The following is a 13811-nucleotide window of genomic DNA, read 5'->3' as shown; positions in this document are numbered from 1 at the left end:
TTAAAATGTTCAGTGTGATGATTTTTGTAAAGGCAAGAATTTTCTACTGCTGTTCTCTGTAATAAACAGACTTTTTGCTTTATTCACAAACTTTGAACTCACTGCAAAGCTGCTATTTACCTAGATTATGACCCACCGATTGCCTTCTGTAATAACCAATTCCGGATTTATAATAAATCAAAATAATTACAGCTTTTCTATAGAAAACGGACAGAATGAGAAATAAATAGTTTTGACATATTACTTCCTTTGTGATGAACCATAGTATTAGCAACAAAGTAGTGCATAAGTAAGAAGCAGAGACTCACTGGTATAGCAAAATACCGTTTTCTTGTAAGCACCTTCAAAGATAGTGATAATAAGTTCTTGTGCAAAATGACTTCACTAACACTACATTGCAAATTTGTCTATTGATGCTAATTAGTCGTTTTTCCCCCTAAATGCGAATAGAAAAGAGTAGTTCAATACCTTTTAGGGGGATAAAGCTAGTAATTTAAATTCCTGCTTAAACAAGAAATTGAGTGCATGGGCCCACTGTGCTTAATTTTACCACTGGTGTAGTGTAACTTGTAGGAATTGTTTTATCACTGTTTTGACTCTCATTCAGAAACAAATTTCAGACTTGGGGATTATAAAAACGAGCTTATATTGGAAGGTTTCAGGTACTATGCTGCCTGATTACGAGTCTTACTCTAATAATGAACAATTTAATGCAAAGTGATAGAACTTGAGGAGACAATGCAGAGGCTGGAAGTAATGACCTTGTCAAAGTCTTCAGTCCATTTTCAAAATCAGCATAAAATGCTACTGTAGTTCCTCCCAAAGTAAAGGTTTTAGAACAAGAACTTTAGCATTATCTAGGACAGCTGGAAGGCCATTCTAAGCTTTTCTTAAAAGCATCAGAATAAAATCTTGTAATGATCTAATGTCTTAAAAACAAACCAACCCCCTTCTAATTTCTGATAATATTCTGTAATGGAAGAAGGCTTGAGCTCTTACAATAAGACAAAGGGATTGATTGCCACTCGAGATTAAGAAACAGATGTAAATATGTCATTTGCATCTAGAGTAACTGACGAGAAGAAAGAAGCGGTGGGTTTGGAGAATTTTTTGTGATTGTTTACAGTCACTTCAAAGCCGGCTGCCTATTTGGCCCCAGAGGGAGGATTGCTGCTGCTGTGGCAACAAGAGGCAGCCGGGGGATGTCCCAGGATGAGGCTGGAAGAAAGCTCCTTCACAGCAGCACGTGGGAGAGAAGATGCGTGAATACTCTGAAAGCAGCGTTAGTCTGTGGAAGGCAAGCCAGGAAAAGAAGAAAAAGGTAAGAGATGGAAAAAGTCTCAACCTTGTAATCTGGCAGGTAGGGGTGGAGGAAGAGACCTCGTGCAACACAAGAGAAACTGATTTTTCTAGGAGTAGATACAAGAGAAAAACACTGCAAAATTCTCTGCACATGCAAGCAAGACTTGAGTATCACCAAGTCTGTTTCCCCCTTAAGCCTTGTATCAACAATTCAGTTACTGAGTCTACTTTATTTTTTCCTTCCCTCTGGAATATATTTCTGGTAAATCTTGTAACTGTGTTTATTTCCTTGAGGGCAATAGAGGAATCAAGCTGCCGTGTACTTCATTGCAATTAAGTATCATTTGTGCATCAGTGCCAAATTTCCACCTCGAGGATAACTACTAGTTGATGAGCTTCCAGAGTCTTTCAGGAAGCTTTGCCTGCTTTGCCAGTCGAGGGAGCTAGGATGTGAAGGTTTTGACCTATAGGGTAATTCTGAGTCTGGAACCTGTTACTAAAGTCTTCCATATCATATTACAGAGTTTTATAAACATATTCAGTTTTTAAATGTCGTGGTCTCCCCCTCTCTCCCCAGCTGGCTCTGTTTGGAATGCTGCTCTAGGACCTCATTACTCTGATAGCAGCTCCCTGTCCAGGGACATGATTTTTCTATGTTAGTTGTCACTGTTAGCACATCAGCCTCGAGCTAAGCGCAGCATTCATGGTGACAAGTCACAGTGAACTCAGACTCCCAAAGCCAGTAGCAGAGAATCCTCTGTGATGTGGGTACAGACGCCTCTCTGGCAGTAGAGATGGCGTTAGGACTATGGGAAATGTATGAAATTTATGAGTTGCAGTCTCCAATTACAGCAGCAGTTGTATATACATTTGTAAAAGCATACCAAAGGCCAGGTAAAATGAAACCGTATTTCCAAGTAGATGTCACTGTCAGTGATGAAACTGCAAGAATTTAAGGAGGATCACTGGCACACGAGTCTTAAGTAACTGCTGTTAGAAGACCTTTCTTTATCTTTCTTTGGCTCTGTAAAGTCCCTGTCCGACTCACGCTTGCATGTTCACAGGCGTGTCTGACTTCTTTTTGAAATGCTGGGGTCTGTTGAGTGAAAACAGTGATTGTGTTCCTCACCTGATGAATGCATCGACTAGCAGGGCTGGTGCTTTTGGTCTATAGGCCCTGAAACACATGAAGTAATACGTGTAAAGTAGCCTGCAGTGCAAATATTGCATTCGCAGAAAATCCAGTGGCTGACTCAATTTATCACTAAAAACAAGAGCCTTGTTTTATATCAGTAAACGTGGAAGACACTGACTGTCCCCTTTATTTCATGAAGCAATTAGACAATGATGCACTTGATACCATATATCTCCTTACAACAATGCATCTTCATGTTTAGCAGTTTGAGCTTTCTAAGTTGTTGTTGGGCCATGAACGAAGGGCTCTGTTATCTGTTATGTCTTTCAAAACTGGGTGGATTTTTTCCTGCTCAAAAGGCCAGATAAGACAGCAAGAAGCCCTCAGCCTAAATCCCATTTAAGGATTCTTTTCAGTGCTCTTCATGCAGTAACTAGCCTTCCTGTTCCTAGTACGGTCTGGCCAAGTGTTTGATCACCATAGCATCATCTCCTTTGCAATGTGCCTCAAGCACTTTAAATAGATTCATTGCAAAGTACTGCAACCAGCTGTTTGCTGCCTCTAACGATAGGGAGTTAGCAGTTCAGAACAGCGTAGAAGTTTGAGACACACCGTGAATCTCCCTGGTGGCTGTTAATTTATGTTTACCTCCATCTAATGTTAAATTGTTTTCTCCCAACTTCTTAGCAGCTTTACGCTTTCTATTTTCCAGGTTTCTGTTTTCCACATCAACTCTTCCTTCAGTGATCTTTAATGTAGTCCTGAGAAGCTTCAATGGTCAATTATTTGAATCTCAGCTGCCCTGCATCTGAAGTTTTCTGGGGTTTTCATCAGCCGTAAGAACCGGGAAATGCAAACTATGATGGGCTCTCTAATCAGTGATCTGTAAGCTTAAGATCCCTGCACCCAAATTCTCATCAATATTTACAGACCCAGACCAAATGATATAGCAATGTTTTGATGTAAATCATATGCCATATATGTTACCCTATAGTATGATACGGATAATAACTTATTGCTATTTTTTCTAAATCATGGGCTGGTCAAAAGAAAAAAAAAAAAAACACACAAAATTCAAGTGGTCACTGTATTTAAAACAAAAACGACAACAAAAAAGCATTTCATAGCTTTGTCATTATTTGCTGGACAAAAGGAAGGATTGAATAATTCAGATGCTGTGGAAAAATGTACTGAGATGTATTAGGGTTTTGTTAGAAACTAGCTAGGATTTAGCTCAGCCTCGAACTTCTGAACAAAGGACATTCGTATTGGACGTGTTCCATATTTTACATACTACAGTCACATACAGTTTACATACTAAAATCTGATTTATTTATTTATTTTTAAGAAGCAAAGCCCAATGGCGGTCTTTGGCGCTGTGTTTGTCACAGTGTCACTAAGCTAGCAAACCAAAGGGTGCCAGGGCTAGACACTCGAACCCAGCTGCTTACCCTGTTGAACTGTCAGCACGGTCCCAGCATTGGGTCCAGGCCAACCAGCTTTCTCCCAGGCAACCCTTGGCATGGTTCAGGGTTTAGCTCAGCCCAAATTTTAACCACCCGAACAGGACAGCTGCATCTGCATTGTCAAGAATTTAATAGTATGAGCCTGGCCAGGGCAAGGCAGTTAGCCTCAGGAGGAGTGTGAGCACCAGTGCAAATCAGTTTACTAGCACTGGTAAAATTCAGAGTTGAGGAATATAGCAACAAGTACTCCCTACCTTCTGCATGCTCAAATTCAAATTGGTATTTTCTGTAACTATGCCATGACCTGCCCTCCCACAGAGAGGCCTGTGCTGTTAGAAACATCCAGCATTAAATGACCAGAGAGGCGCACACACCTCTCCTGGAGGAAGAAGAAAAATCCAAGCATGCTGGTTACCGAAAGATGACAAACTGAAATTCAGGGCTGGGAGCATACACAAGCGACGTATTTCAGGGTATACTTGGTCTGATAAGGTCTTGGGTGCACTGAGAGTGGTGGACCATAAAGGGTTGAAGGGTTTTCTTATTTTACTTGAGTTTTATTTGTTTTAGATTTAAAGATCCAAAGAAAGAAATGGGAGTTAGGACTTCTAATTTGGGTAGTTTTCTTTCCAATGGAAAAAGGACTTTAACTGAGATAAAACAGAGAGCATTGCCCTGTTATTAGAATTTAAGAATCGTGTTGTGGGGTTTCAGTGTGTGTTTTTTTTGTTTGCTTGGTTGTTTTAAATGGGATTAGGTGCATGAATGTCTCTTATTTTTTTAAGAATGTATACTACTTTGAAAATGATTTTTAAGTAATAATTTAAACAGCACCAGTACTCAGGTCTGTGCACGCAAACCCAGCTGCCTATACTGTTAAAATTGTCAGCAACTGTTATCCAGTGTCTGAGGAAAAAGGCATGTTCTGCTGGGTTTTAAGAACTGCCTGTAATGTTTAACTTTCAGTGACTAGGAACATCAATACTGAAACTTCAGTGAGAGCCTCTGTGATTTTAAGTTTCTGACTCTCAACTTCGGCATAAATCAATTCTTTAAGTCAGGCATTTACCTGAAGGCTGGAAAGCTGACACTATTTGTTTTCAGCATTCTAAGGGAATGCCCTTTTTTTTATATTTTTTTCCCAGTTTTTAAATAGATTTACGTCCTGTTCTGGAGTTTGCTACAGCACAGGTGTCTTATCCCTGACTTCTGCTGATTCATCAGCTACTCTCTGTCTCTGTGTTCCTTTTTCATCCCTTAAACACAGCGAAACCAAAACTCAGAAACTGCCAGCTGGCAGGCTCGCCAGGAAATATTTCTGGTAGTTTATTAGGCAACTCTCTTTTCTGTTTTGTGCAAAACAAATTTTCCAGAATTCTCTGAATTTTAACCATGTGTTGAAATGTAAGGTTTAATCTGAGACATAAAGATGAAGTTCTGATGAAATTTCGATCAACAGGATCGAGGTGATCCCTCCTTTAAAATGTCAGTATGCTATTTTCAATGTTATTTAGATTTCAAGTAATTCCTCCTGCAGCTTGTTCTTCTCAAACCCTACTGATTTTTATGAATTGTATCAGATTACATAGGAGAATTTATGTTTTCTGTTTTTATTTCTCAGCTTGCAGGAATTCAATGTTCTACCTTATTGCTTAGATCTAGAGGAAAATAAACTGTAAAAACCACAGCTTTCATTTCTAATAAATGTCTAGCAGATAAAGCTTAAAACATGACCCAGCTGTTTTATAAGACCAAGCATACCTGGCATGCAAACAAAAAGAAACCCGGTATAAAAATAAGGTGAGGTTTTTGGAGGGTCCCAGCTCTTCAAATGCTGACACGCTGGGTTAGCATTACTTGTGTTTTAACTCGATGGTTCAAACTTCAGCTGTATTTAGATGGAAGGTAAAATGAATCCTGTACAGTCGTTTCTCCTCAAAAGCACTTTCAAACATACATGCAAAAACTTTATGCACGGACTAAGTAAATGTATTTTTATTATGGCCAGAATAATGAACTCCCAAATTAGAACTGTGTTAAAGACAAATACCTGGGCATTTCTTTAAATGCTCGATCTAGTCATCGTAAAACATCTTGTTTCTTTATGCAAGTTGACTGAGTTTTAGTGTTATTCAGTGCTTTGCTTACAAGGGCCTGCTGAGAGGCAATTAGTACTAGTGAAACTTGATGCTGAAAGATCAAGTTCAATTCCTTCTGTTTTATTTGATCTCAGAAGCCTGAGCTTTAATAGAATGCACCCATGCAAAAACTAGCAGTATGCCCATGTTCTAGATCTTGCTTCAGGAACACCTACCCTAATGGGGTAGCTGTGATAAGCTGGGTGAGAACATGTATAGCAGTTAACTAGGAAATAATTTGGAGATACTCCCATTCAAAACGTAGATGCTTAATTTTCCAACAGTAAGAGTTTCTGGATATCTGAGAGAATTCTGAGGGTCCCCAATGCTGTCTATTCCCACTCAGGATCCACACATCTTCTGTTCATCTCGCTTGCAAGCCCCCCTCATTAAACATTTCCAGAGCCCATTTACCACCCTAGCCCCCAACCCAAATGGTAGCCCTGCCTTTTATCCATCAGTTTTGTAGTTTTCACCCACTTGGATGCTTGGGAAATCCAAGTTCAGTTCAAATTCTTCCTCCGGGAAGCAAACACAATAAGTACTTTGTACCTCCGGAGAGAACGAGCCAGCCATCCGGGCAGACACCTTTGAAAGAGAGTTCTTCTTGGCCTTCGCTAAGTGAGCCTCTCCACTTTACATGGAAAAACTAAAGATCAGTTGAGCTAGAATGAGCAGTCTCTTAATTTTGTGGTAGGTCCTTACCTGGAAAAAAGGGAAGCCCATGTGCCAATCTCCATCTTTAATTAGTACTGGGTTTAAAACAAGGAAGCAAACAAAAAAACAGCATCATGTAATGCAAGGGTAATTGTACTTCCTGTCTCTTGTACTTTAAAATCTGTAAAATCAAGAGATGGAACCAATGATTTTACAGCAGCAGCTACCTTACACGATTTGTATCTCAGTTAATAAACCACGCCTACCTAGCACACCAAAACCCTTCTCCAGTTTATCTAGGCAAACTGAAAAATTAAAAATAATCATTTCAAGGCATCAATTGGATGCTAGAGAGGAAAACAAAATATTAAGAAATCTGGATCTGCGGCCCAGGATTTTCTCAGAAGACTGAACAGTAAATGGAGATCAGAATCTCAGTGATGTGTATTTCATGGATGATTGACAAATCACATATGCTATGCAAAGTAGGCACTGTCAGCCAAATGGTTCGATGCTAACAGCACTAAAATCTTTACTGTAAGTGCAAATATTGGTACTCCTTGCATTGCATCATTGCTGTTTTGGGGAAAGCAGATATTTCTACTACATAGAAATAAAAATACATGACAGCTCTAAATGAAATCAAACCACATTTGAAGGAAACACTCAGGAGAAACGAGGCATTGTCTTAAAGCGTGCAACAGGGCAGTGCGGTAGTGGATCAGCCTAATGATCCTTCCATTCTGCACTTGTACTCTCGCTGGATTGCCCACAGAAGTGTCAGTTCTTTCTTCTGAAGACTGCTAAAATCTTTGCCTTGGTGATTCTGAGGCAAAAGTGAAGCCAAGATGGCTATATTTTGTGATGGGGGGGAAAAGCATCATTTTTAATTTGCAATCTTTCAACGACTTCAGTTCTTGGACTATATCCTAAAGTTTACTGAAGATCCTGCTTTATCTTCTCTGAAACAGATATTTTGTGTGCCATTTTTTATCTTACCTTCTTCAAATATTTTATTCCATTTCCTTGGTCTTTAATTCTATCCTTAAAATAATATTTTTTCTTGATCTTACCTATTTTCCTCATGTATCTCTGAATTCTAATTCTTCTGAGATAAGGTGAAAGACTCAGCATGATATTCCAACATAAGATGGATCATTGGTTTGTTTCACTGTTTTCATATTAGAGTTCTAGAAAAAAAAGTCACATTCTTGATGGTGAGTATGTAATAAATAGAATGGTCCTTTTTTAAAGTTAAAGCTAGATATTGAATTTAGCTTGCTTTCTTTTATTTCTTTAGGAGCCCATAAGGAGCATAACTGACTCCCATTATTTCTTCCGATAGATTATTTTGAATGTATCATCATGAAATTTTACCTACAATGTTCTTCTACTCTTCTCTGGGTAGATCTCTGATATTTCTCCTGGCCTCCTCTGGTTTTATCTAAACTGCATACAGTATCCGTAAACACTGAAATACGTTCCCTTCAGCGTTTCCTGTAATTATATCAGACTATCTCAGATAAAAGTATGACAGCATCTCTGAAGTTATTACTTTGATGTAAATTGTAGTAGTCCGCTGTATTAACTTCAGGGGAATTCCAAGTCTATACCAAAGCTACTGATACCAGCCCCTCTCTGAAGATTCAGACAGATAACCCCTCACCTGCATTTTAAAAAGTTCTAACACTTCTACCAGGTTACTACAATAATTTAGAACATCAGATCCAACCCCCCTAATCGCAAATGGCCCTGAAACTTGGTTGAACAGAAATCTAGATTTTCATTTGAAGAAACAGGAAGATAAATAGTCATTTACAGACACTATTAAAATGTGTCTGAATACACTTTATAATTTGTGAACATTAAAAAAAGTCACTTAGGCTTAGAATAAGTCCTCTGAGGTTTAGAACTCTAAAATGAAATGAGTGAAACAAACCATTGATACATCTTAACTCTTGTGCTCAGTGGAAAGTGCCTTGGTGTATTGGAGTACCTTACTAGAAAGAATAGTAACAACAAACTATTTTGAAAGTTTTGTAGAAGTAATGACATAAGAAAACGCCTACCGGCATAGAAAGCAACATAGTAAACGTTGTTTTCCTGCTCCTATATACATTTTGCACTACCGTTCCTCTAAAATAGACCCTGCATATTATTTTTTTTTCCTAAGTCCTGCTTAAGAAGCAAACAAAAACAATCTCTAGAATTCTGAGAAAACCTGAAAGGCATCAAATGGACGTGAAACCAAACATGGCAAATACCCCAAATTCTCTGTGAAGAGCAGCCTAATAGTGCACAGTTAAGTACAGCAGTTTAATCTTTTTCTTAAAATTCTCTGGATAATTAGGAAATGTAGTCAGCATAGAAAGCTGTACTGTCAAACTGATTCAGTTACTCTAATCGAAGTTCATTTACAACATACAGGGGCAAAAATTAAATTACTTAAAAGAAAAAAGGAAACAAACCAGTAGAAGTCTTTTATTCAGTAGGAATTACATAGGTCTATTTCTTAGTTTCTCTTTATAAGGGGAATTTTTCATGTTCATTCAAATATTTAATAGTGAAACTGAAAGGATGTCATAGTTAGTGCAACCTACATGTATTTGGATAACAGTAGACTAAAGAGGATGACTTTCAACCAGACTCATTTTCCACTCAAAATATAAATGAGGTATAGATCTGGTTTCAGATTCTTGATGGGAGATTCAAGGTTTACTATTAATTTTTATACAAAAGTGAATTATGTTTTCATAAGGGACCTGAGTTGATTTTACTCTTCTACCTGCAGAATTGAAGAATACTTAGAAATATGTTTGTTGGGGTGAATCGACTTGTGTGCTTTTATAAAACACTAATTTGTCAATGATGATGTTAATTTGGGTAACAGAGATCTCTAATGCTACGCTACTTTTCACCATCACATAGAAGAAAGCAAAAGGCGAAACAGTATATTTTGGGTTGAGTGGGAAGACGTCCATGTTCAATGGTAATGGTGTGTTGGAGAAAGGAAATAAAGGTCAAGAATGGAAGCATACATTTTGGTATTTAGGATCTGGACCAGGCAGAATGCATGTTGGCTACGCCATCCGTAAGGAGCTCTCCAGTTGAAAGTTCATCTAGGTTACCAACGTAGAGTGGAGAAAGGATCTTCTAAGCATGAAGCATAAGCAAGTGGGTGTTTAAGACCATTTCAATGTGAAGCTATTTAGCTAAATTGTAGCTTATTGTTTAAAGCTGCAGAAGGAATTTACTCAGGGTAGTACTGTATTTTGACACATTTGGTTTTTTATGTGCATATGTATTATACAAAATAACAACAACAGTAAAAAAAAAAAAAAAAACAAAAAACAACTTGGCTGGCTCCATAATAACATCACTCTTCTCACCCTTGACAAATTAATGGTTGGTTTCAAGAGTAAGAACCAACAGTCACAAAAAGACGAGTAACTGGTGGTGATAATTCCCATTTGAGGGGGGAAAAAATGAAAAAAAAATCAACCAAGAAAGCTTAGTGAATGCTTTATGTTGCTCACATAACCTACCCCCACTCCCCCAATATTGTGCTTCAAGTATTTAGCTACATTGTCCGGCTTGGCAATTTACAAGCCATAAATACTTTCCTTTGTCTATAAAGAAAAGACCAGATTTCATGAGAAACAGAGAAAGCATTTTCATATCAAGAACTGCAGCCAACATGTAATGCACTTTCTGGTTGCAAGATTGCTAAACTACACTGATAACTGATATAAAGTATTATGAGGGAAGAATACGAATTAAAAACAAACAAAAAAACTTATCAAGACACACAAATCAAGAAGAAATCAAAGATACTACATTTTTATTTCCCAAACATAAGCAGTAATTCAAGAGCGTTCTCTCGAACATATCTGTATTTGAATACTTATAGTGCCAAACACTTTCTGGGGAAAAAAAAAAAAAGAAAAATGCCAACATAGCTAGGAGAAATTTTAAAAAGTCTTTGGATCAGTCCATAACTAAGTTTTCAGCTTTATTAACAGCAAAATCTAGTAAATTTTATTATTTTTAAAAATTATTTTAGTGAACATGTATGAATATTCAAATTTGAAAGCCACAAAAATATAACGGGACACTTAACATCAGCAAAAACAATATGTAATGATATCAGATGTTAAAACGATCAAATTATCAGATTAAAAAATCTGAGATTTTCTTTTTTGTTCTAACAATTGTTATATCTGAAGAAGGAAAGTAATTCCACTCTTTTTTTCCTAATGTCGATTTTTACAGAATGAAAACATCTCTTTAAAAACATTAAATTTCAGTGACAGACTAGAAGAGATGTATTTTTACTTATGGATAATGTAAGGTGACAACATCACACAAAAGAAAGGGAATTATTTGAAAGCCCAGCACTCAAGATTGTAAAAATTCAGAGATGGGGGTATATTTCTCCACTAGTATATGTAACAAAAACATCCTCAATTGAATTGCATCAGGGAAAAAAAACAAACGCCCTGTTAATCTGTGGAAAAAAAAAAATATATATATATATATTTATTACTGCTGCAGGAATTGTTAAAACTCTAACATGCATCACCAAACAATAATAACGCTGCCTCTTCTCTTGTGGCCATTGTGACTTCCGTGTTAAGCCACATATAAACAACATCAACAAAATCAGATTTTATCTGTAAGGAGAAGAGAAATGTATGTTTGTAAAAGCTGCTTATTAATTATTATTTGTAGCACTGCTGTGGTCGGACTTGAGTCGGGGACTGGGATTCCATTTTGCTAGGTGCTCTAAAAAAAATAAAAGACACAATCCTTGTTTTAGTCACAAAACACATGAACATTTTGATTCTGTGGGCTGTATTTTAATCTGCATCGGGAAAAGTTACAAGTGGCCAAAAGAACGGGGAAGTTCGATATATTCAGGGTAGTTTTCCTCTACTTTCAGACTCTTTGACCGTTAAAAATTCTCTATTCCTTGGTTTATAGGTTTAGTGATGTCATACATAAGCATACATTCTTATATGTAAACATCAAGGGAAATTAAAATGTTAATCACATTATTCATGTAGTCCTTTGTTGTGAGAACCACCTACGAGATATTACGATACGTATTTTACATAGCTAAGAAAGAGGCTCCAGTCACTTTATTTTTTAAATCTTTATTAGGTGGTAAATGATTTCATTGCCATTTCAATTATTTGAAGTGTTTATTTGAAATAAAGCCTAGGCAGAGAATGGTTATTGTTGTAAAAACCGGGAAAAGGGAGACACCCAGACATTTTGTAATTTAAAAACAAGGGAAGCTACAGATAAACCGATCAAACCTAGTACATACAATTTTACTGCTTCAGGAAAATCTGTAACAGGGAACACTTTTACCCTCATGATTATAGACCACGCTAGATTAGGATTTTAAGGTTTGGGTTTGTTTTTTTTTTTTAGGGAATTTGATCATTGTACGTCAAAATGCGTGGAAGCTGGGCTCCTGCTGTATAAATCTAGTTTTTAATCCCTCTTTATAAGATGACTGGAAATAACCGAGGGAAATCAGCGAGGTTTTAGCCTCCTTTCTGTGACCCTTCACGGTTCCGTTCGTGCAGAGGGGCGGCTGCGGGGAGCCCTCTCTAGTCCCAGCACAAAGCTCCGGCTGCGGGCTCTCAAACAGAGCTCGTGGGCCTCGGGCTCAGGCATCTAAAGCCTCCCCTCAGCTGCTCAGAAATACGGATTAAACCCGATTTGTCCCAAAGTTACAGAGTCGAGGCCCGAAGGCTCATTGCGCACATCGTATTTCTGCCTGGTTTCTCTACCATCTCAGACACGCTTCTGGCTTGGCCAGTTACGTTCGTTAACAGCCGTGTGTGTGAAAGTCTGACAGATTTCCCTGCTAAATTCGCTGTTTTTGCCCTGAAAGCTGCTCCTCCTCGCAAGGCCGCGGCTCGACCTGAGAACGCCCAGGCTCGCTGCGAGCCATGAGGCAGACAAACCGCCGCGCTCCTCTCACCCCCCCCCCTTTTTTTTTTTTTTTTTTTTTTAAGATTCCTCCCTTTTTTAAACCTAACCACCAGCGGGCCTGCGCTTTGTTTCCCCCTTCCCGGCCCCGAGGGGCCCTCAGCACGCCCCGGGGCAGCGTTTTGGATCCCCCGGGGCCGCGTTTTGTGCTCCCCGGGGCCAGCCCCGCGTTACCTCCGCTCCCCGCTCGTCCGGCGGCTCCGCTCCCGGGGGCCGGCGGCTCCGGCGGCGAGGCGAGGACAACGAGCAGCGCCCTGAGGAGGAGGAGGAGGAGGAGGAGGAGGAGGAAGATGAGGATGAGGAGGATGAGGATGAGCTCAACCTACAGGCGCCCCCCAACCCCCGTGGCAGGAACCCGGCGCCCACACACGAGGCTGGGGGGGGGGGAGGGTTGGTGTTTTGTTTTGTTTTTTCTTTTTTTTTCCTCGTTTTTTTTTTTTTGTCCTAAAACCAACACGCCTGACTTATGCGCGGGTGCCGGGGGGCAGCGGAGCCCCCCCGGGTGGCGCCGCCTGAGGGGGGGGCGAAGGAAGGAGAAGGAAGAGGAGGTGGAGGAAGAGGAGGAGGAGGAGGAGGAGGAGGGCCGGCCTTCCCCCGCCAGCCCGCCTCCCCAGCGGGGCCGCGCTCCCCGGGGGCATTTTGGCTTCGCTCGCTTCCCGTGGCTGCGCCACCGAGGCTCGGCAACCTCCAGCCTCCGCGGCCCCTCCTCCTCCTCTTCCTCCTCCTCCTCGTCTAACCCCCCCCTCCCAGCTCCCTCCGTATCCCTCCGCGCTCCGGCCGCCCGCCCTCCCTCCCTCCCTCCCGCACGGCGCAGAGAAAAGCGCCGCTCCGACACCGAGCGGTCCTCCCGCCCCGCCATCTTCTGCCCGAGCCGCCCGCACACACACACACACACACACACAGAGCACGCGGCGCCCTCCCTCTTCTCCCCTCAGCCGGGGGGCGGCGAGGGCAGGAGGAGCGGGGCAGGAGGAGCGAGACCCCCCCCCCCCTTCTTCCACCTCCTCCTCCTCCTCCTCCTCCTCCTCCATCTTCCGCGGCGGGGGCTGGGGGCTCGGGGGAGGGGCGGCGCGGCGCCAGGGGCCGGCGGGGCTGAGGCGGGGGGCG

The sequence above is a fragment of the Cygnus olor genome, chromosome 3, assembly GCF_009769625.2.
Source record: "Cygnus olor isolate bCygOlo1 chromosome 3, bCygOlo1.pri.v2, whole genome shotgun sequence".
Taxonomy (NCBI): domain Eukaryota; kingdom Metazoa; phylum Chordata; class Aves; order Anseriformes; family Anatidae; genus Cygnus; species Cygnus olor.
This window is presented reverse-complemented; position numbering follows the sequence as displayed.